We start from the raw sequence: 22,657 nt of genomic DNA, 5'->3' as shown, positions 1-22,657 counted from the left end.
AGTAAACTAAGGGAGTTTCGTTTGAGTTGTTTACCTCATTGTAGAAAGCTGTTAAGGCGTAGTTTGCCACCTCGTCTTTGTTTTTCTCCTCGTCTTCGGATAAGCTTGATTCATCTAAAGTCGCCTTTTTTTTTAAAGTTTATTTTTAATTTTTTATTCTTGTTTTAAAAATTTCATGAGGAGTTCAAGTTCACCATCACTTGAGCTTATGCTCGAGTGGTCGTCGATTGTTCTTAGTCCGAAATCCTTCCTGTTCTTTGGAAGGTGGTTCTTAAGTTCTTTACGTGCATTGCATATCATTTCATAGGTCATTAGAGACCCGATAAGTTCTTCGATAAAATAAATATTAAAATTTTTTATTCTTGTATAGCTGTTATTTTTTAATCCCAATTCTTAGAAAGCGATCGTAAAATCTTGTTAACGAGTTCAAAATTAGAAAAGCATTTGCTAAAAGCTTTTAAACCATTGACGACATCCGTAAAATGAGTATACATGTCTCCAATGGTTTCACTTGGCTTCATTCAAAATAGTTCAAAATCATGTATTAAAAGATTTATTTTAGAATTTTTTACTCTATTAGTGCCTTCGTGTGTGATTTCGATAGGGTCATATATCGAAAGTCGTTTCGCAAGTAGAAGCCCAATTAAACTCGTTTTTGTCTAAGGCACAAAATAGAGCGTTCATATCTCTAGCATTTAAAGAAATGTTTTTTTCTCCAAATCATTCCAATGGTTCATTGGAAGAGAAGACCTTCGAAAACCATTTTCAACAATGTTCCATAAGTTCAAATCCAAAAAAAGCAAGAAAACTCTCATTCGAGTTTTCCAATATGTGTAGTTCATCCCATTGAAAAAGGGAGGACGAATGAAAGAGTGACCCTCTTGAAAGCCGAAAATATTCATTTCTCTTGGGTGTTAAACCAAATGAAAAATATGAGGCTCTGATACCAACTTAAAAGAAATTCTCCCCAAAGTAAGCACGATGGCAGGACTTCCTAGCTGAGTTTGATATTGTAATAGAGTATAAGCCCGAAAAAGCAAATGTCGTGGCTGATGCATTGAGCCGGAAAATAAAGCGAGTGAATGTCGTACAGTTGGAGGGAAAAGGCGAAGCAAGTTAGTTTCACTCCAACTTCCTTTCTAGGATCAGGGATGGACTGTACAGTGATCCCCAAGTAGTAACCCTGATACAACTCATCAAAGAAGGCAAGGCATAATAATTTTGAGTCTAGGAGGGACTCGTTTACACAAAAGGGAATAGGGTTTATGTCCCTCAAATGGATAATTTAAGGCATGAGCTCTTAAAAGAGTATCACGATTCACTTTGTGCTAGACATCTGGGCATTCATAGAACCTTAGCTCTCGTGGAGAGGGTCTTCTACTGGCCGAAGATGGGGACTGATATAGAGGAATATATTTGAACGTTCCTCACTTACCAATAAGACAAGATGGAGCAGTAAAAATCGGTGGGACTTTTGGAGTCGTTGCCCATACCAGAAAGGCCATGGGAGAGCATTTCGTTGGACTTCATATCAAGCTTACTGACAGTAGGGGACTTAGATCGATACTCGTGATGGTTGATCAATTCTCAAAGTATATAACTTTCATTGCTGCACCCCTACATCGTTCAGCAGAGGAGGCGGCCAAGCTGATGATGAAGAATATGGTGAAGTATTGGGGAGTCCCACACAATATCATCAATGATCGAGACACTCGGTTCCCAGGACGATTCTGGACTAAGCTGTTCAAATTATTGGGGTCTAAGTATACTTCTTCACAAGCCTCCACCCCTAGACGGATGGCCAAACCGAAAGGATAAACTTGCTCCTGTAGCAATATCTTCGGCACTATGTGAGTGCCAACCAACGAGATTGGGTGAAGCTGTTGGACATAGCCCAATTCTCCTACAACTTACAGTGGAGCTCTGCGTCTAACAAGAGCCCCTTCGAGATCATTACAGGACAACAATCGTCAACTCCTCACACCTTGGCTATTGGATATACTGGGAGTAGTCTGTCAGCATATCACTTTGTAAAAGAATGGCACCGAAATACAGATATTATGTGGGCTTACTTGGAGAAGGCAATCAAAAAGATGAAGAAGTGGGCAGACTTGGGAAAGCGACCGTAGGAGTTTAAAGTCAACGATTTGGTGTTGGTAAAGCTCCTACCAGCATCACTCCAATTCTTTAGGAACAAAGTACACAAAGGATTGGTTCGCAGGTATAAAGGGCCCTTCCCAATTATCAGTAAGGTGGTCAACGTCTCCTACAAGTTACAACTGCCAGCGTAGCTCAAAATTCACAATATTTTTCACGCCAGCAACTTGAAGGCCTACCACTCAGATCTGCAAGATGCTTCCAAGAGTGTTTCTGTTAGGATCAAGAGCACTAAGAGGGGGGGGGGGGGGGGGGGGGGGGGGGGGGGGTGAATTAGTGCAGCGGAAATCTTACAGCGATTTAAAAACGAAAGCTGCGTTTGTCCGATAAAAAATGATTTCGATATAAAAGCAGAATCACAGTGCAGTTTGCGTCTAAGCGTAGTTTGCGTCTAAACACAGTTTGCGTCTAAGCGCAGTTTGCGTCTAAACACAGTTTGCGTCTAAGCGCAGTTTGCGTCTAAGCACAGTTTGCGTCTAAACTCAGTTTTACGTCCAAACGCAATTTTACGTCTAAACGCAGTTTTGCGTCTAAACGCAGTTTTGCGTCTAAACGCAGTTTTACGTCTAAACGCAGTTTTGCGTCTAAACGCAGTTTTACGTCTAAACGTAATTTTACGTCTAAATGTAGTTTTGCGTCTAAAAGCAGTTTTGAACCTTGAAAAGCGTTTTACGTAGAAAGCAATTTGCAGTTATAAATGGAATCCGAATGTAAGCGTAAGCTGCAGTGTGAAGATCGTACGAAAACACGATTTACGTTTGAATGTAGATTCTGAAAGATCAAAGCTTAGAAACTTGTTCGTAAAGGCGCAGAGGGCAGTAGCAATGTAGGAGGTTTGCAGTAATGATAAAGTGCTCAAAGTAAAAGCAAACCAGAGATTTAGAGTGGTTCGGTCAGTCTTGACCTACTCCACTTTTGGCTTCCTCCTCCGACGAGGTCACCGACGTCAACTAGCTGCCTTCCTTCAATGGGCGAAGGCTAACTGCCCTTTTACAGTTTCTCTCCTTTTGACAGGCTCAGGAGACAACCTTTACAGATCCTTTCTCTCCTCTCTTTACAACTCAAGACTTGAAGAACAGAAGGAGGAGAACTTTAGGACTTTACACAAATTTGAGCTCTTAGAATCACTGAAAAGATCAAGAATTCGGTGTGGATCTGTGTTCTTTCAGTGTTGAATGGGTGGGGTATTTATAGGCCCCAACCCAATTCAAATTTGGAGCTCAAAACGATCAAATCCCGGAATTTCGGGATCAGGCGGTTGCACCTCTTGACTGGAGAGGTTGCACCACCTGGCAGAGCTTGAAGACTGAGCTCAGGCGATTGCACCTCTCTGCCAGAGCTCGAAGACTGATCTCGATGGTTGCACCGCCTGGCAGAGCTCGAAGACTGAGCTCGGTGGTTGCACCGCCTGGCAGAGCTCGAAGTCTGAGCTCGGTGGTTGCATCACCTGGCAGAGCTCGAAATCTGAGCTCGGTGGTTGCATCACCTGGCAGAGCTCGAAACTGAGCTCAGGCTGATGCACCTCTTTGCCAGAGCTCGAAGACTGAGCTCGGTGGTTGCACCGCCTGGCAGAGCTCGAAGTCTGAGCTCGGTGGTTGCTCCGCCTGGCAGAGCTCGAAACTTGAGCTCTGGCGGTGCTACCTCTTGACAGAGGAGGTTGCACCGCCCAGTCTAGCTCGAAGACTGAGCTCTGGGCGGTTGCACCTCTTGGCTGGGGCGGTTGCACCGCCCAGTCTCGCAGCCCTGGCGGTTGCACCTCCTGGCCTGGGCGGTTGCACCGCTTGGTGCAATCAGGGTCCGAATGGTTCGCTCCATTCGGCCCAATTTGAATCTTTTCAGGGGCCCAAATGCCCCAAGATTAAGCTAATGGGATCACCTCCCATTTTAAAGCTTAATCATCGTGCTAACTACGATTAACTCTAAGACAACTTCTGCAGCTTTGCTCCGATGCGTCAATCGCTTCTTCCGGCGAGTTTCCGGCGAACTTCCGTCGATCATCCGATAAACCCTCGGTGATCCTTCTGCGGACATCCGGCATACTCCTGGACTTTGCGACGATCCACTTGGCGAGTTCCGACGAGCTTCGCTTGGCAAGCTTCTGGACTTCTCGGATCTGTTCTCGCTGAACCTCCGACGACCGTCCGAACTTCCGTCGAACTCTCGAACTCCCAACGTGATCATGATCTTGACTCCGGCGCAACACCTACTGCTTGTCTTACTCTCATCATAGTTAATCCTGCACACTTATCTCAACACATAGATTAGATAACAAATGACAATTGACTTCATCATCAAAATCCGAGATTCAACAATCTCCCCCTTTTTGATGATGACAATCAATTGATAATGGAGTTATCCTTAACTCCCCCTATCTATATGCCATAGTTGAGTTAAGTTAACCTTGAATTCAAGACCTAAGAATTCAAGTGATGTATTGATAAGTTAGATCAGTTAAACTTATCAATGCTCCCATCATGATACCCATCATGATGTATCTCTTCAAGAATGATGTCAAGGCATGACATACATCATCAAGTTTGTATGATAGTGTTTGTAACTATTCATCATGTAATCATATAAAGCTACGAAGGACTTTTACATGATGCACACATTTGAGATTTTCTAGTAAGTTTGCATTTACTTCACAAGATAGAATATCAAATCAAGACATGATGCAAACTATAGCACATGTTCACATATCTCTTGGTGATGCAAGGTTGGCATAACTATAACATGGTTTATAGCATCACTCAAGTATTTGCAACTATGACATAGACATGATTATGGCAGTTCAGCTATGACATAGTGTTTATCAATTCATATGTTTCTCACCCTTTGTCATCAACAAAAAGCACGATAGCATTATTAAGCACATAACGAAAGTCATGACACATATAATACTTTGAATATCTCTTTATTGTTTGTTGCTTGAAGGAGGAAAGTCATTTTTCAAAAAGTTTTCATAAGAGTGTACAGGAAAATCCCATTTTTAGCATTCAAACCGAAAAATGAACTTCTTACATGCATTTGGTTAAAAATATTTATCACATAATTTGTAACATGTTATTTGATCAAGCGATATCAAGGCATGTAATAACATCCGAAAAATAGTTTTAACTATTCATCATGTATTCGGACACATCAACATTCCTAATTCTCTTCTTATGTAATCAAATTGTTCTTCACATAGGGGTTTTGTAAAGATATCAGCTAGTTGATGTTTGGTATCAATAAACTCTATGGTTACATCATGATTAGTGACATGATCTCGTATAAAGTGATGTCTAATATCAATGTGTTTTGTTCTTGAGTGTTGTATAGGATTTTTAGTTAAGCATATTGCACTCGTGTTATCACATTTAATGGGAATATTTTTAAGATTCACTTTGTAATCTTCTAAAGTGTTTTTCATCCATACAACTTGTGCACAGCATGCACTTGCTGCAATGTATTCAGCTTCGGTTGTTGATAGAGCAACCGAGTTTTGTTTCTTAGATGACCAGGATACAAGGGCATGTCCTAAAAATTGACATGATCCTGATGTGCTTTTTCTATCTAGTCTACAGCCAGCGAAGTCCGCATCAGCATAAGCTGTTCATTCAAAATTTTCTGATTTTGGGTACCATAATCCTAGATTGGTAGTTCCATTAAGATATCTGAGTATTCTTTTGACTGCTTTGAGATGAGATATCTTAGGGTTTGATTGAAATCTAGCACAAAGTCCTACACTGAACATGATGCCTGGTCTGGTGGCAGTGAGGTAAAGTAAACTTCCTATCATACCCCTATAGGTTTTTTGATCGAAGCTTTCTCCATTCTCATCAATTTCTAACTTAGTGGAGGTGCTCATAGGAGTGTCAATGGCTTTTGAATTATTCATTTTGAACTTCTTTAGCAAACTCACAGCATATTTGGTTTGACTAATAAAGATGTCATTGCTTAGTTGTTTGATTCGTAGGCCTAAGAAGAATGTTAACTCTCCCATTAGACTCATTTCGAATTCACGACTCATAGTTTTCGCAAAGGATTCACAAAGAGATTCATTTGTAGAACCAAAGATAATATCATCAACATAAATTTGAACAATGAGAAAATTGTTTTCAAAGTTCTTGATGAATAATGTAGTATCAACCTTGCCTTTTATGAAATTATTTTCAATAAGAAAAGAACTAAGTCTCTCATACCAAGCCCTAGGAGCTTGTTTTAAACCATAGAGAGCTTTAGTTAATCTAAACACATGATTAGGGAGACTATTATTTTCAAATCCAGGAGGTTGTTCAACATAGACTTCTTCGGAAATAAAGCCATTAAGAAAGGCGCTTTTAACATCCATTTGAAACAACTTAAAATTATTACTGCTAGCGTAGGCAAGGAGCATCCTTATGGCTTCCAATCGTGCCACAGGAGCGAAGGTTTCTTCGTAATCGATACCTTCTTCTTGGTTGAAACCTTTGGCCACTAATCTAGCCTTGTTTCTAACCACGATACCATTTTCATTTTGCTTGTTTCTGAAGACCCATTTAGTACCAATAACTAGATGGTCATTTGGCCTAGGAACAAGCTTTCACACTTCATTTCTCTCAAATTGATTTAATTCATCTTGCATTGCGATAATCCATGAATCATCTTTCATGGCTTCATCAACGCATTTGGGTTCAATTTGGGAGAGAAAGGCGGTATTTGCACAAAAGGTTTTAAGAGAAGATCATGTTTGAACTCCCTTTGATGTGTCTCCTAAGATTAGCTCCTTAGGATGAGCATCTACATACTTCCAATCCTTGGGTAAGGAAATCTGAGAAGTGGATGCATCCAAGTTGCTAGTTGGAGACGGGGTCTCGTTTAAATTTAAAGAATCAAAATTAACATCATCGTCAAGATCATTTTTCGTGATTTCAGAAGTCTCATTGAAAACAACATGAATGGATTCTTCAATAATTAGAGTTCTTTTATTAAAGATACGAAAGGCTTTAGAAATTGTAGAATAACCAAGAAAGATTCCTTCATCGGATTTAGCATCAAACTTTCCTAAGTTGTCTTTTTCATTCAAGATAAAACATTTACACCCAAAGACTTTGAAATATGAAACGTTGGGTTTTTTATTGTTCCATAACTCATAGGGAGTTTTGGTTAGTAGAGGTCTCACTAGAACTCTATTTAAGATATAGCATGCAGTATTTACGGCTTCGGCCCAAAAATATTTGGGTAGGTTATGTTCATTCAACATGGTTCTTGCCATTTCTTGTAAATTTCGATCTTTTCTTTCTATAACTCCATTTTGTTGAGGGTTTCTAGGAGTAGAGAAATTATGGTTGTATCCATTGAGTTCACAAAATTCTTGGAAATCATGGTTTTGAAATTCACCACCATGATCACTTCTAATTGACGAAATCATAGAACCTTTCTCATTCTGAACGAGTTTACAAAACTTGGTAAAAGATCTAAGGCATTCACTTTTCTGTTTTAAAAAGTAAGTCCATGTGTATCTGCTATAGTCATCTATGATGACGAAAGCGTATTTGCTACCTCCTAGGCTTGATGTGGAGATGGGTCCGAACAAGTCCATATGGATCAATTGTAAGGGCCTAGAGGTGCTTACTTGATTTTTAGATTTGAAGCTACTCTTAATTTGTTTACCTAATTGGCAGGCATCACATACATTATCTTTGATGAACTTGATATGAGGAATTCCTCTTACAAGTTCTTTGGATGATATTTGAGTGATTAGCTTCATGCTAGCATGACCTAATCTTCTGTGCCATATCCAAGCATTCTCATTTAAAGTAGAAAAACATGTTTCATTACATAAATCATTGATGTCAATAGTGTATACGTTATTTTGTTTTAATGCAATCATAGATATGTTTTTGTGAGGTTTTTCAATGACGCAAGCATTAGATTCAAATCTGATAATATATCCTTTATCACACAATTGACTAATGCTCAGGAGGTTATGTTTTAGACCATCAACTAGCAAAACATCTTCAATAGAGAAGTTGGATTTGTTACCTATGGTCCCTTTGCCAATGATTTTACCCTTGTTGTTGTCTCCGAAGGTGACATATCCTTCGTTTATGCTAGTGAGCTTAGAGAATTGGGATGAATCTCCGGTCATATGCCTTGAGCATCCACTGTCAAGGTACCATCTCTTGCTCCTAGCTTGCGATGGTTTAGTTTTCTACAAGAAAGGATGATGTTTAGGTACCCATTTGCTTTTGGGTTCCTCACAAATAGATCTACATTTTTTATCATGTTGCATAGAATTTGTCATGGTTCCTTTAGGAACCCAAATCAATTTGTTTGGACTCAATTTCCTGAATGGATAATAATGTGTCCTGTGTCCAAACTTGCAACAAAAGTTGCATTTGCTTCTAACATGTAAGATGGGGCCTTTTACAAAGGTAGTTAGATTTTGGTGAGGACTCCTCACAAATCCAATCCCACTTCTTTTGGGAGCATGACCCTTGTTTGTAAGGATCATGTTTAATGACTTGCTACCAACCTCGAATTTCTTCAAGGTGTCCTTAAGTAGCAAGTTTTCTTTTTGACAAATTTCTAGATCATGACATTTTATACATGAATTTAAACTATCATGATATTCGATTTTTAACTTATTAAAATCACAAGTAAGACTATCATGTACCTTTTTTAGCAATTTGTATTTTCTATTTACAACTTTGCATTCATCAAATAAATCATGGAAGGCATTTAATAATTCATCGAAAGATAAATCAGCATCTAATAAATCCGTTACCTCCTCTCCGATGGCCATTAAGGCGTAATGAGCAACTTGCTCGGTGTTGGACTCCTCTTCTTCAGATGCGCTCGAGTCATCCCATGTTGCTTGAAGAGCCTTCTTCTTTGATGTTCTTCTTTTGACTTGGGGACAATCATTCTTGTAGTGTCCCGGCTTTTTACATTCGTAGCAGATCACTTGGTCCTTCTTGGGTTCAAGTTTATTTTTCACATCGTTTTTAAACTTGTTTCTTTTGAAGAATTTCTTAAACTTTTTTGTCAAAAGTGCTAAGTCATCATCACAATCCTCATCACTTGAGTTTTCTCTCAAGTGGCATTCAGAAGTTTTAAGTGCCATATCCTTCCTGTTCTTTGGAAGGATGTCTTCTTGCTCTTCATGAGCTTTGCAAGTCATTTCGTAGGTCATTAATGACCCGATTAGTTCTTCAAGAGGGAAGTTGCGTAGATCTTTTGCCTCTTGAATAGCAGTGACTTTAGGATCCCAACTTTTAGGAAGGGATCTTAGTATTTTATTTACGAGTTCAAAATCCGAAAAACTTTTTTCGAGTCCTTTTAGACCGTTGACGACATCCGTGAAACGGGTAAACATGTCGCCAATGGTTTCACTCGGTTTCATTCGGAAAAGTTCAAAAGAATGCAGCAACAGATTGATTTTTGACTCTTTCACTCTACTTGTGCCCTCGTGGGTCACTTCAAGTGTGTGCCAAATATCAAATGTAGTTTCGCAAGTTGAAACACGATTAAACTCGTTTTTATCAAGTGCGCAAAATAAGGCATTCATAGCCTTTGCATTAAGAGCGAAAGCCTTCTTTTCCAACTCATTCCAATCGATCATTGGAAGAGAAGACTTTGAAAATCCGTTTTCAACAAGGTTCCACAGTTCAAAATCCATAGAAATAAGAAAGATCCTCATTCGGGTCTTCCAGTAGGTGTAGTCCGTTCCACTGAACATGGGTGGACGTGTAATAGAATGCCCCTCTTGGTTTCCGACGTATGCCATCTCTCTTGGGTTTTAATCCTTTAGAGAGTTAACCTAGCTCTGATACCAATTGTTAGGATCGAGAGCACTAAGAGGGGGGGGGGGGTGAATTAGTGCAGCGGAAATCTTACAGCGATTTAAAAACGAAAGCTGCATTTGTCCGATAAAAAATGATTTCGATATAAAAGCAGAATCACAGTGCAGTTTGCGTCTAAGCGTAGTTTGCGTCTAAGCGCAGTTTGCATCTAAACACAGTTTGCGTCTAAGCGCAGTTTGCGTCTAAACACAGTTTGCGTCTAAGCGCAGTTTGCGTCTAAGCACAGTTTGCGTCTAAGCGCAGTTTGCGTCTAAACTCAGTTTTACGTCCAAACGCAGTTTTACGTCTAAACGCAGTTTTACGTCTAAACGCAGTTTTGCGTCTAAACACAGTTTTACGTCTAAACGCAATTTTACGTCTAAACGCAGTTTTGCGTCTAAACGTAGTTTTACGTCTAAACGTAATTTTACGTCTAAATGTAGTTTTGCGTCTAAAAGCAGTTTTGAACCTTGAAAAGCGTTTTACGTAGAAAGCAATTTGCAGTTATAAATGGAATCCGAATGTAAGCGTAAGCTGCAGTGTGAAGATCGTACGAAAACACGATTTACGTTTGAATGCAGATTCTGAAAGATCAGAGCTTAGAAACTTGTTCGTAAAGGCGCAGAGGGCAGTAGCAATGTAGGAGGTTTGCAGTAATGATAAAGTGCTCAAAGTAAAAGCAAACCAGAGATTTAGAGTGGTTCGGTCAGTCTTGACCTACTCCACTTTTGGCTTCCTCCTCCGACGAGGTCACCGACGTCAACTAGCTGCCTTCCTTCAATGGGCGAAGGCTAACTGCCCTTTTACAGTTTCTCTCCTTTTGACAGGCTCAGGAGACAACCTTTACAGATCCTTTCTCTCCTCTCTTTACAACTCAAGACTTGAAGAACAGAAGGAAGAGAACTTTAGGACTTTACACAAATTTGAGCTCTCAGAATCACTGAAAAGATCAAGAATTCGGTGTGGATCTGTGTTCTTTCAGTGTTGAATGGGTGGGGTATTTATAGGCCCCAACCCAATTCAAATTTGGAGCTCAAAACGATCAAATCTTGGAATTTCGGGATCAGGCGGTTGCACCTCTTGACTGGAGAGGTTGCACCGCCTGGCAGAGCTCGAAGACTGAGCTCAGGCGATTGCACCTCTCTGCCAGAGCTCGAAGACTGAGCTCGATGGTTGCACCGCCTGGCAGAGCTCGAAGACTGAGCTCGGTGGTTGCACCGCCTGGCAGAGCTCGAAGTTTGAGCTCGGTGGTTGCATCACCTGGCAGAGCTCGAAATCTGAGCTCGGTGGTTGCATCACCTGGCAGAGCTCGAAACTGAGCTCAGGCTGATGCACCTCTCTGCCAGAGCTCGAAGACTGAGCTCGGTGGTTGCACCGCCTAGCAGAGCTCGAAGTCTGAGCTCAGTGGTTGCTCCGCCTGGCAGAGCTCGAAACTTGAGCTCTGGCGGTGCTACCTCTTGACAGAAGAGGTTGCACCGCCCAGTCTAGCTCGAAGACTGAGCTCTGGGCGGTTGCACCTCTTGGCTGGGGCGGTTGCACCGCCCAGTCTCTCTGGGAGACATATCCTGGGCGGTTGCACCTCTTGGCTGGGGCGGTTGCACCGCCCAGTCTCGCAGCCCTGGCGGTTGCACCTCCTGGCCTGGGCGGTTGCACCGCCTGGTGCAATCAGGGTCCGAATGGTTCGCTCCATTCGGCCCAATTTGAATCTTTTCAGGGGCCCAAATGCCCCAAGATTAAGCTAATGGGATCACCTCCCATTTTAAAGCTTAATCATCGTGCTAACTACGATTATCTCTAAGACAACTTCTGCAGCTTTGCTCCGATGCGTCAATCGCTTCTTCCGGCGAGTTTCCGGTGAACTTCCGTCGATCATCCGATAAACCCTCGGTGATCCTTCTGCGGACATCCGGCATACTCCTGGACTTTGCGACGATCCACTTGGCGAGTTCCGACGAGCTTCGCTTGGCAAGCTTCTGGACTTCTCGGATCTGTTCTCGCTGAACCTCCGACGACCGTCCGAACTTCCGTCGAACTCTCGAACTCCCAACGTGATCATGATCTTGACTCCGGCGCAACACCTGCTGCTTGTCTTACTCTCATCGTAGTTAATCCTGCACACTTATCTCAACACATAGATTAGATAACAAATGACAATTGACTTCATCATCAAAATCCGAGATTCAACAGTTTCAACTCGGCTACCCCCCACTAGAGCCTCCTATGAGAAGCGAGTTGAAACTATTTTAGTGGATCACAAGATAAAGCTACTTAATGAAGCTGAGCAGACCGAGTACTTAGTGAAGTGGCGAAAGCTTCCCTGAGCCGAAGTCAGTTGGGAGCCCGAAGATGCCCTTCGACATCAAGAAGCAGTCATCAATAACTACTAACAAACATCAACGAGGGCATCGATAGTTTAAGTGGGGGAGAATGTCACGAACGGTCAGCGCGCACTCGTAACAACTTCGTTCAAAAAATTGTTCGTCGCTTTTGTTTACATGTACAGATGCTTGGCAGCATGTTTTGCCTTGGTTTTATGTTTTTTTTCTTGTAAAAATGTAAGTTAGAACAGGTTATAGTGCTACAGTTCGACCGCTCACTACACCGAGCAAAACAGCCCAAAATGGCTCCGTTTTCATGTGCCATGGGCTATTTTCTATTGCTCGCTACCATGCACGAAACATGAGCCATCTCAGTACCCTAGAACCACCCGGGTGGCACTATGGGGGATGGGGCTTCGGTATAGTGTCGGGCATTGAATAATCTTCACAAGTTCGCACATTTTCTTGATGGGAACTTGCCTTCGCACTCGGCACCTAGTGAGCAGCTGTTTGTGGACTTGCACCTATTTGTTCAACCCTCTAAAGTCTTTATTTTCTTCCTTTCTTTGTTTTCTCTCTTGCACGTAAGGTACTTACTAAATTGCTTGTAAAACTTCCCTCTTCACGAGATGTTAGGACTTATTTGTCACTTGTTCTTTGAACTAATCAACTTTCTCTTTTATAGGTCCTTCGGGACTTGAGTAAGGTTAAAAACTATCTGACCTTTGCTGATGCATATCGCAAGGGAGCGTCAAGACTTAGGCAATTTCAACTAAGTCCGAGAAGTTGGTGCAAGGATACTTCGCGACTTAGGCAATATAAGCTAAGTTCGCATCTTGGTCACAAGGGTGCCTCACGACTTAGGTAATTCCAACTAAGTCCATGACAGATCATCAGAAGATCGATGAAAGCTCACCGGAAGAAACCTAGACTTTCTGGACTTATTTAGCTTAGTGTATGCCTTAAAATTTATAGTTAGCATATAATTGAGTTGGAATTGGGCCAACTCAATTATGGGCCAATTGGGCCCAAGTTTGGGCTATGTTGGGCTACGTGAAAAGGCTCAAACAATGACCCTATAGGTGAAATCATCATAGCATGGTCTCTGAGATTGTGTCAGGCAATGGTACCACTAGTCTGGGTGGTGGTACCACCCAGACATAGTGTCCGAAAGACTGTCAGGCGGTGGTACCATCAAATTGGGTGATGGTACCACCTAGTGGCAGGGTGTCAGGCGATGGTACTACCAGATTGGGTGGTGATCCCACCTAGTATTAGTGCTGCAGGCGGTGGTACCGCCAAGATCCGGGAAACCCTAGATGAGACTCTTTTAGGCGCCAAGTTTAAATCTACTTGAGGCTTATAAATACCCCTCTCATCCCTAGTTAAATGACATAAGAATTGAGAGCAAAAAAGTAGAAAAACGATATTGAAATCTTACAGAGAACTTCTCTAAAAGCTCTAAGTGTTAGTGTAGTTTAAGAGAGAAGTAAGTGGAGGTTGTAAAGTTTCTCTCCTGAACATGTCAAAGAGAGAATCGAGTTATAAGGGTAGTTGATCTTCGCCCATTGAAGGAAGATTATTAGTGGATGCTGGTGGCCTCGATGGAAGAGGAATCGGTGGAGTGAATGTAGGTCACGACGACCGAATAACCATAAAACTTGGTTTGCATTTCCATTCTTGCTATTTACCTTCACTACAAACTACCTTACTTGCTTTACTTCCACTACGCTTACGAATACGCTTTTCAAGTTAACATCTTCCGAGATCGGTTTTAATCGAAATTAAAGAATTTTACAAAACTAGTGATTTTATCCACTACACTAATTCAAACCCCCCCCCCCCCCCCCCCCCCTCTCTTAGTGTCAATTCGATCCTAACAATTAGTATCAGAGCCATGTCTTTCTCATTTGGTTTAACACCCAAGAGAAATTACTCTTTTCGGCTTTCAAGAGGGTTTTTTTATCGTTCATCTTCCCATGTTCAATGGGACGGACTACACTTATTGGAAAACTCGGATGAGAGTTTCTTGCTTTCGTTGAATCTCGATTTATGGAATATAGTCGAATTCGGCTTTCAAAAGTCTTCTACTCCAATGAATGAATGGAATGATTTGGAGAAGATTTTTTTTTTTAAATGCTAGAGATATAAATGCTCTATTTTGTGCTTTGGATAAAAGTGAATTCAATCATGTTTCTATTTATGAAATGGCTTTTGACATTTAGCATATGCTTGAAATCACACACGAAGGCACTAATAAAGTTCAAGATTCGAAAATCAATTTTTTGATGCATGATTTTGAATTGTTTTGAATGGAACCAAGTGAGACTATTGGAGACATGTACACCCATTTTATGGATATTGTCAATAGTTTAAAAGCTCTTGATAAAAGTTTTTCGAATCTTGAACTTATGAATAAAGTTTTACGATCATTTTCTAAAAATTAGGATTCGATAGTAATGGCAATACAAGAATCAAATAACTTGAACCATTTTTCGATTGAAAATTTTATTAGATCTTTGATGACCTATGAAGTGACGTGCAATGCATATGAAGAACTCTAAAACAATCTTCCAAAGAACATGAAGGATTTGGCACTTAGAACTCAAGATGACCACTCGAGTGAAAGCTCAAGTAATGATGACTTTGAACTTCTCACAATAAAACTTAAAAAGTACTTAAAATAAGAATCAAAAATTAAAAATAAACTTAAAAAGAAGAAGCTACAAAAAAAGAAGAAAGTATTCAAGGCAGCTTGGGACAAATCAAGTGCATCCGAAGATGAAGAACAAACCAACAAATGCGAGGTGGCAAACTATGCCTTAATGGCTTTTGACGACAAGGTAACCAAAACCCCTTTACTTTATTTTGAAATTACTTGATGCATTTCATATGTTGTTTTCAAATTAGTATATAAAATATAATAAATAAATAAATAAAAGAGGATCGTGCTTTTCTTTTTCTAGCTAATTTTGAAAATGATAATGACAATGGCATGTTTTATGAAAATACAACAAAATGTTAGATTTAAATCTAATGATTAATCATATGTATAATCTTAAAAAGCAATAATGTGTATTTTGATGATTTCTGTATAGCTTTTCGATTTTGATTAAAGATGTCATGTTCAATGAAATCATGCTTGATGATCTAATAATGCATAATGATCATGCTTAATGAGTTTATATTTCAAAATTATGCATGACGATTTTTGTGATTTATGGCTTATTGATTGTAATGAAAGTTGCTTTTTCAATTTTAAATGATGATACAAATTTTTTATTTGGCATAAAAAGATAAAGGCATGCTTGTATGAAATCAATCACAAAATTTGGAACAAAAAGAACTTGAGCTATTTTATAGGAATCTATCTATATTGCCTTCATTTAATTTTTCGAAAAGTGATTTTGATGATGATTTTGGATCTATTTTCATATGACTCATTTCACTACTGAGATGATATATCCAACTAAATTATTTATCTTATTTATGACTTGTGATATATTCAACATGAAATATCTTTCTTGATGCACATATGATTTACTCTTTTAAGAGAATATTTATCAAGTCGTGATAAGTTGAGATTTTCTTTATATGAATCAAGACTTTTCATTATTCTCCTATGATTCTACTTGCTATATATTTAAGAGGAGCTTTTCTATATAAATCATGAGATTTCTTATGCATGAATTGAAATCTTTTTCTCCTATGTTTTTTTTTGTAATTTACTAAAGAAAATATCTTTCTCGGAATTCATGACTTAAAATTTCTTTTGAAGATATTTTATTATTTGATCTTCTAAGATTTTTTTTTATTATTTAAGAGGAGATTTGTCAAAATAAATCATGTCTTTTGGTATTCACATGATCTCATCTTTCATGATATAATTTTTCTTTGTATAATTCCTTGTATTCATGAAGTATATCTCATCACTAATTTTTTTCTTGATATCTTCCATGTTATGGCTTGAATATTCACTAGAAAGAATTGCTAGTGTGCACATCTCAAGAAAAGCACATTATTAAGGTAAAATTTGCAAGCTTGCACTTTAAGGAAGTTAGTTTTGCTATCTTGGATAAATTGGTGTAAAACTTACTTGGCATACTTTCAAATGCTTGCATTGTTGAATGATTCTTCTTTTTGCCTATGACAAAGGGGGATAAAATAAATAATATATCATAAATGCTTGAGTATCATGTATGATATGCTCATAGTGATGATTGATTTATTATTTATATCATGCATGAAGTATGGATGAAATGTAAGGTTTTGAAATTATGCATGTCTTAATTTAAAACTATAATGATGTACAAACATATTGAATTAAGAATGATACTTTATCTTTATAATGGTTTGAAAATTGATGCAAAGGGAAAAGAATTACAAAATTATATTCTTCCCTTATTTTTTACAATGACAAAGGTGTTAGGATCAAGAGCACTAAGAGGGGGGGGGTGAATTAGTGCAGCGGAAAACTTTCGACGATTAAAAAGGTGTTCGTATGATAAAAGCGATTTCAGTAGAAAAGCCGATTCGTAAATCTCTTTAACTTCTAATCAAGCGAGATGTAGTTAAAGGAAATCTATGAAGGCAGTTTGCAGTTATGATGAAAGTTAAAATGTAAACGCAAACTTAAATATGATGTTCGTACGATAAAACTGATTTACGTCTAAACGCCGATTCGGAAAATACTGAACCTTAAAACACGATCATAAATGTGCAGAAGGTAGTAAGCTATTGAGGAGGTTTGCAGTAAGGATAAGATGCTCAAAGTAAATGCAAACAGAGATTTAGAGTGGTTCGGCCAATCTTGACCTACATCCACTTTTGGCTTCCTCCACCGACGAGGTCACCGACGTCTACCAGAGGCCTTCCTTCAATAGGCGAAGGCCAACCACCCTTTTACAATTTCACTCCTTTTGACGGGCTTAGGAGACAACCCTTACAGAATTTTCTCTCCTCTCTTTAAAGATCAGAACTTGGAAGAATAGAGGGAGAAGAACTTTTGGCCTTTACAACAATTTTGAGCTCTAAAAATCACATAATAAGATCAGGATTTCGGCGTGTTTTTAGTGCTCTTTCAGTGTTGAAAGGGTGGGGTATTTATAGGCCCCAACCCAGTTTGAATTTCGAGCTCAAAACTGTCAATTCCCGGAATTCCAGGATCCGGCGGTTGCACCTCCTCACTGAGGCGGTTGCACCGCCTGGCAGAGCTCGAAGACTGAGCCTCTGGGCGGTGCCACCTCTTGTCAGGGGCGGTTGCACCTCCTGCAAGAGCTCGAAGACCGAGCTCAGGCGGTGCCACCGCCTGACTGAGGCGGTTGCACCTCCTGCCAGAGCTCGAAGACCGAGCTCAAGCGGTGCCACCTCCTAGTTGGGGCGGTTCAACCACCTAGCAGAAATCAGGGTCCGAATGGGTTGATCCATTTGGCCCAATTTGGGTTTTTCAAGGGCCCAATTGCCCCAAGATTAAGTTAATGGGATCACCTCCCATTTTCAACTTAATCATTATGCTAACTACGATATTTCCTAAGACATTTACTGCAACTTGCTCCGGTGCGTCAATCGCTTCTTCCGGCGAGCTTCCGGCGAACTTCCGTCGATCATCCGTTGAACCCTCGGTGATGCTCCTGCGGACTTTCAGTAATCTCCTGGACTTACAACGATTCACTTGGCGAGTTCCGTCGAGCTTCTTTGGCAAGCTCATGGACTTCTCGGATTTGTTCCCGCAGAACCTCCGACGACTGTCCGAACTTCCGTCGAACTCTCGAACTCCCAACGTGATAATTGTCTTGATTCCGGCGTAACTCCTGCTGCATATCTTATTTTCATCGAAGTTAATCCTGGACACTTATCTCAACATATAGATTAGATAACAAATGACAATTGACTTCATCATCAAAATCTGAGATTCAACAATCTCCTCCTTTTTTATGATGACAATCAATTGATAATGGAGTTAACCTTAACTCCCCCTATCTATATACCATACTTGAGATAAGTCATTCTTGAATTCAAAACCTTTGAATTCAAGAAACATATTGATAAGTTAAAATCATTTAAACTTATCAATACTCCCATCATGATTCTCATCATGATGTTTCTCTCTGAAGATGATGTCAAGGCTTGACATTCATTTTCAAATTTTACATTACAAGTTTGAATGATGGCAATAGTAGCAATTCATCATATTGTAAGATGTCAACACGTAAAACTGCGAAGTAAGATTTTGATATCATTACATGATACACACATTTCAAATGTTTTAGCAATTATTGTATTTCATCATATGGAAAGATATCAATACGTAAAATTACGATGCAAGTTTTTTGTTTGATATCTTGACACGATACAAACAAGGCATAGCATAGCATTAATACTCATATATTTCTCCCCCTTTGTCATCAACAAAAAGTGTGGTAATTGTGATACCAGGAGAATAATATAAGCAAATTTTGAGCATAAGTGTGATAATTGTTCATGCCTTTACTAGGTTTATGTTATTTTCCAATAGTGAGTGATAGGAAATCAATTATACAAGCATATAAAGGAAAGCATGATATGTAGATCGCTTTGAGTACTTCTTCCTTTTTATTTGTTATAATCTTTTTGCATGATGGAGGAAGGCTATTTGTGAGTTTACTTTGAGTGAAGTTCAAATCGATGAGAGATTAAATCATGCTTCTTTTTTACAAGGATCAAGATATGTATGTGAAACAAATCTTTGCAAGTAAAAACACTATCATCCATATTTCAAGATGGAATTTATAAGCAGGAATCATTTCATCAAATCCATTTCAGAAAAATATTTTTCATATAATAAGTGTATGAGAAAATCCGATTGTTAGGATACCAATTGTTAAGCGAATCCGAAAATGAAATTAACACTTTCATACAGTCGGACAAGACTATGCTATAGATTTTCAAATACAATCATGAAGACAAAACATGCTTATTGTTATGGAAATTTTTGATTGAACACATAATTTCCAACATGTTATTTAGGCATGTAATGGCAATCAAGTGATTTGATCATTCAATAAAGTCCGAAAAATAATTTTAACTAGTTTATGTATTTGGACAAATCAACATTCCTAATTCTCTTCTTATGAAATCAAATTGTTCTTCACTTAGAGGTTTTGTAAAAATATCAGCTAGTTGATATTTAATATTATGACAATATAATAACATGATGCATCAACTACATTGGTATATCATTTTCTCAAATCATATTTATCATGGAAACCAAGGCACAAGGTTTTCAAGGTGGTTATAAAAACATTTAGTTTCAATGTAAAATCCGATATTGAGTAACGAGATTAAACAATGAGTGATGTTTGTAACTCTGCTCACAAATAAATACATCAGGTAACCATATCAAAGATCAAGGCACAGGGCATTGTGATCATGGTGAGTAACATAAAGAGTTTACAATACACATATAAGCTCATTCAGGAGGTGGAAAATTAAAATGCCTAAATAAAGAGTCAAATTGTCGATGAATTTGCTATAGCTCAGATAGGATTTGATCTTGTCGATGATCAAGCCGTTCTTGTCTTTGTTCAAATCGATCCATTCGAATCCCAATATCTTCAACAGATGATGCAGGAGCTTGCTCAAATGAATGTGTTTCCTCAAAGGGACAGATCGGAGGAGATTGAGTACCCCTAAAGACTGGTGTTTCCGGTTCTAGTTCAGGTTGAGGGGGATCGATTCTTCTAGGCATTCTAACCTAGTTACCATTTCTATAAACACATCTCAATCGGTGAAGTAGATTTTTATTTATTATGCTAAACCTATCTACTTTTATTACTTCTTCGTTGGATGGTATTGGAAAATCGTAGGCTTTCAATATTCTAGTGATTATTGTTAGGATCGAGAGCACTAAGAGGGGGGGGGTGAATCAGTGGAGCGGAAATCTTTCAGCGATTAAAAACGAAAGCTGCGTTTGTTCAATAAAAGCGATTTCGATGTAAAAGTCGATCTTAAGATTAAGCGCAGTTTACGTAGTTTGCGTCTAAATGCAGTTTGCGTCTAAACTCAGTTTGGGTCTAAACGCAGTTTACGTCTAAACACAGTTTTACGTCTAAACTCAGTTTACGTCTAAACGTAGTTTGCGTCTAAACACAGTTTGCGCCTAAATGCAGTTTGCGTCTAAACTCAGTTTACGTCTAAACGCAGTTTGCGTCTAAATACAGTTTGCGCAGTTTACGTCTAAACGTAGTTTTACGTCTAAACGTAGTTTTACGTCTAAACGTAGTTTTACGTCTAAACGCAATTTTACGTCTAAACGTAGTTTTACGTCTAAACGTAGTTTTATGACTAAACGCAATTTGTGCAGTTTTAGAAAGATCTGAACTTAGAAACTCGTTCGTAAAACCACAGAAGACAGTTTGCAGTTATAAATGGAATCAGAACGTAAACGTAAACTGCAATGTAAAGATCGTACGAAAACACCGATTTACGTCTGAATACAGATTCGGAAAAATTAAAACTTAGAGACTTGTTCGTAATAGCGCAGAGGGCAGTAGCTATATAGGAGGTTTGCAGTAATGATAAAGTGCTCAAAGTAAAAGCAAACCAGAGATTTAGAGTGGTTCGGTCAGTCTTGACCTACTCCACTTTTGGCTTCCTCCACCGACGGGGTCACTGACGTCAACTAGAGGCCTTCCTTCAATAGGCGAAGGCCAACTGCCCTTTTACAGTTTCACTCCTTTTGACGGGATCAGGAGACAACCCTTACAGAACCTTTCTCTCCTCACTTTACAATTCGGAAGCTTAAAGAATAGAAGGAGGAGACTTAAAGGCTTTACAACAATTTTGAGCTCAAGAATCACAGAGAAGATCAAGATTTCGGTGTTGGTCTCTTACTATTTCTGTGCTGAATGGGTGGGGTATTTATAGGCCCCAACCCAGTTCAAATTTGGAGCTCAAAACGATCAAATCCCGGAATTCCGGGATCAGGTGGTTGCACCTCCTGACTGGAGAGGTTGCACCGCATGGCAGAGCTCGGAGACTGAGCCCAGGCGGTTGCACCTCTCTGTCAGGGGCGGTTGCACCGCCTGAGTCTGGCTCGGAGACTGAGCCCCAGGTGGTGCCACCTCCTGACTGAGGCGGTTGCACCTCTCCTGCCAGAGCTCGAAGACCGAGCCCAGGCGGTGCTACCTCTGTCAGGGGAGGTTGCACCGCCCAGTCTCGCTCGGAGACTGAGCCCAGGCGGTGCTACCTCCTGGCTGGAGCGGTTGCACCGCCCAGTATCCCTGGGAGACTTAGCCCAGGCGGTGCCACCTCCTGGCTTGGGCGATTGCACCTCCTGGTGCAATCAGGGTCCGAATAGTTAGCTCCATTCGGCCCAATTTCAGTTTTTCAGGGGCCCAATTGCCCTTGGATTAAGCTAATGGGATCACCTCCCATTTCCAACTTAATCAACATGCTAACTACGATGAAATCTAAGACAATTTCTGTAGCTTTTCTTCGGTGCGTCAATCGCTTCTTCCGGCGAGTTTCCGGCGAACTTCCGTCGATCATCCGATGAACCCTCGGTGATCCTCCTACGGACTTCCGGCAAACTCCTGGACTTGCGACGATCCACTTGGCGAGTTCCGATGAGCTTCGCTTGGCAAGCTTCTGGACTTCTCGGATTTGTTCCCGCAGAACCTCCGACGACCGTCCGAACTTCCATCGAACTCTCGAACTCCCAACGTGATCATGAACTTGACTCCGGCGCAACTCCTGCTGCTTGTCTAACTTTCATCGTAGTTAATCCTGCACACTTAAAACAAAACTTCAATCGAGACAATTAATCCTAAGCAATTTAACCAAGTTGTCCGGCATGTCATTGGTCCCTCGACGCTTCGTCCGATTCTTCGGCGCATCATCCTCTCTTGCATCCTATTGCCCAATCGGTCAGTTGACTCCGCAACTCCGATATCCTTGGCACAATACCCGCTCTTCTTGGCCCGATGCCCGAGTCCACGGCCCGAAGCCTTCTGTCGATACGTCGACCGATCCACCGGCCCGACGTCCAATCTTCTAACATGTTCCTTCGGCACAACATGATTTTCCTGCTTTAATTGTCTCATCTTGATCGAAGCATCCTGCGTCACTCAAAACGTAGATTAAATCATAAACATATATCAAGTAGTTTCATCATCAAAATACGAGATTCAACAATCTCCCCCTTTTTGATGATGACAACCACTTGATGACGGAGTTAAACTTAACTCTCGGAGTTTAAACAAACTCCCCCTATCAATATGCCATATTGATAGAACCTTGAATTCAAACTGAATTCAAGTCATTGCAATATTCATCATTAATACTTGCAACACGTCGACATGAACATATGCATAAACTTATGCATCACATGTCATG

Source organism: Musa acuminata, chromosome BXJ3-7 (assembly GCF_036884655.1).
Source record: "Musa acuminata AAA Group cultivar baxijiao chromosome BXJ3-7, Cavendish_Baxijiao_AAA, whole genome shotgun sequence".
Taxonomy (NCBI): Eukaryota; Viridiplantae; Streptophyta; class Magnoliopsida; order Zingiberales; family Musaceae; genus Musa; species Musa acuminata.
The sequence above is the reverse complement of the archived record's forward strand: the minus strand, read 5'-3'. Positions refer to the sequence as shown.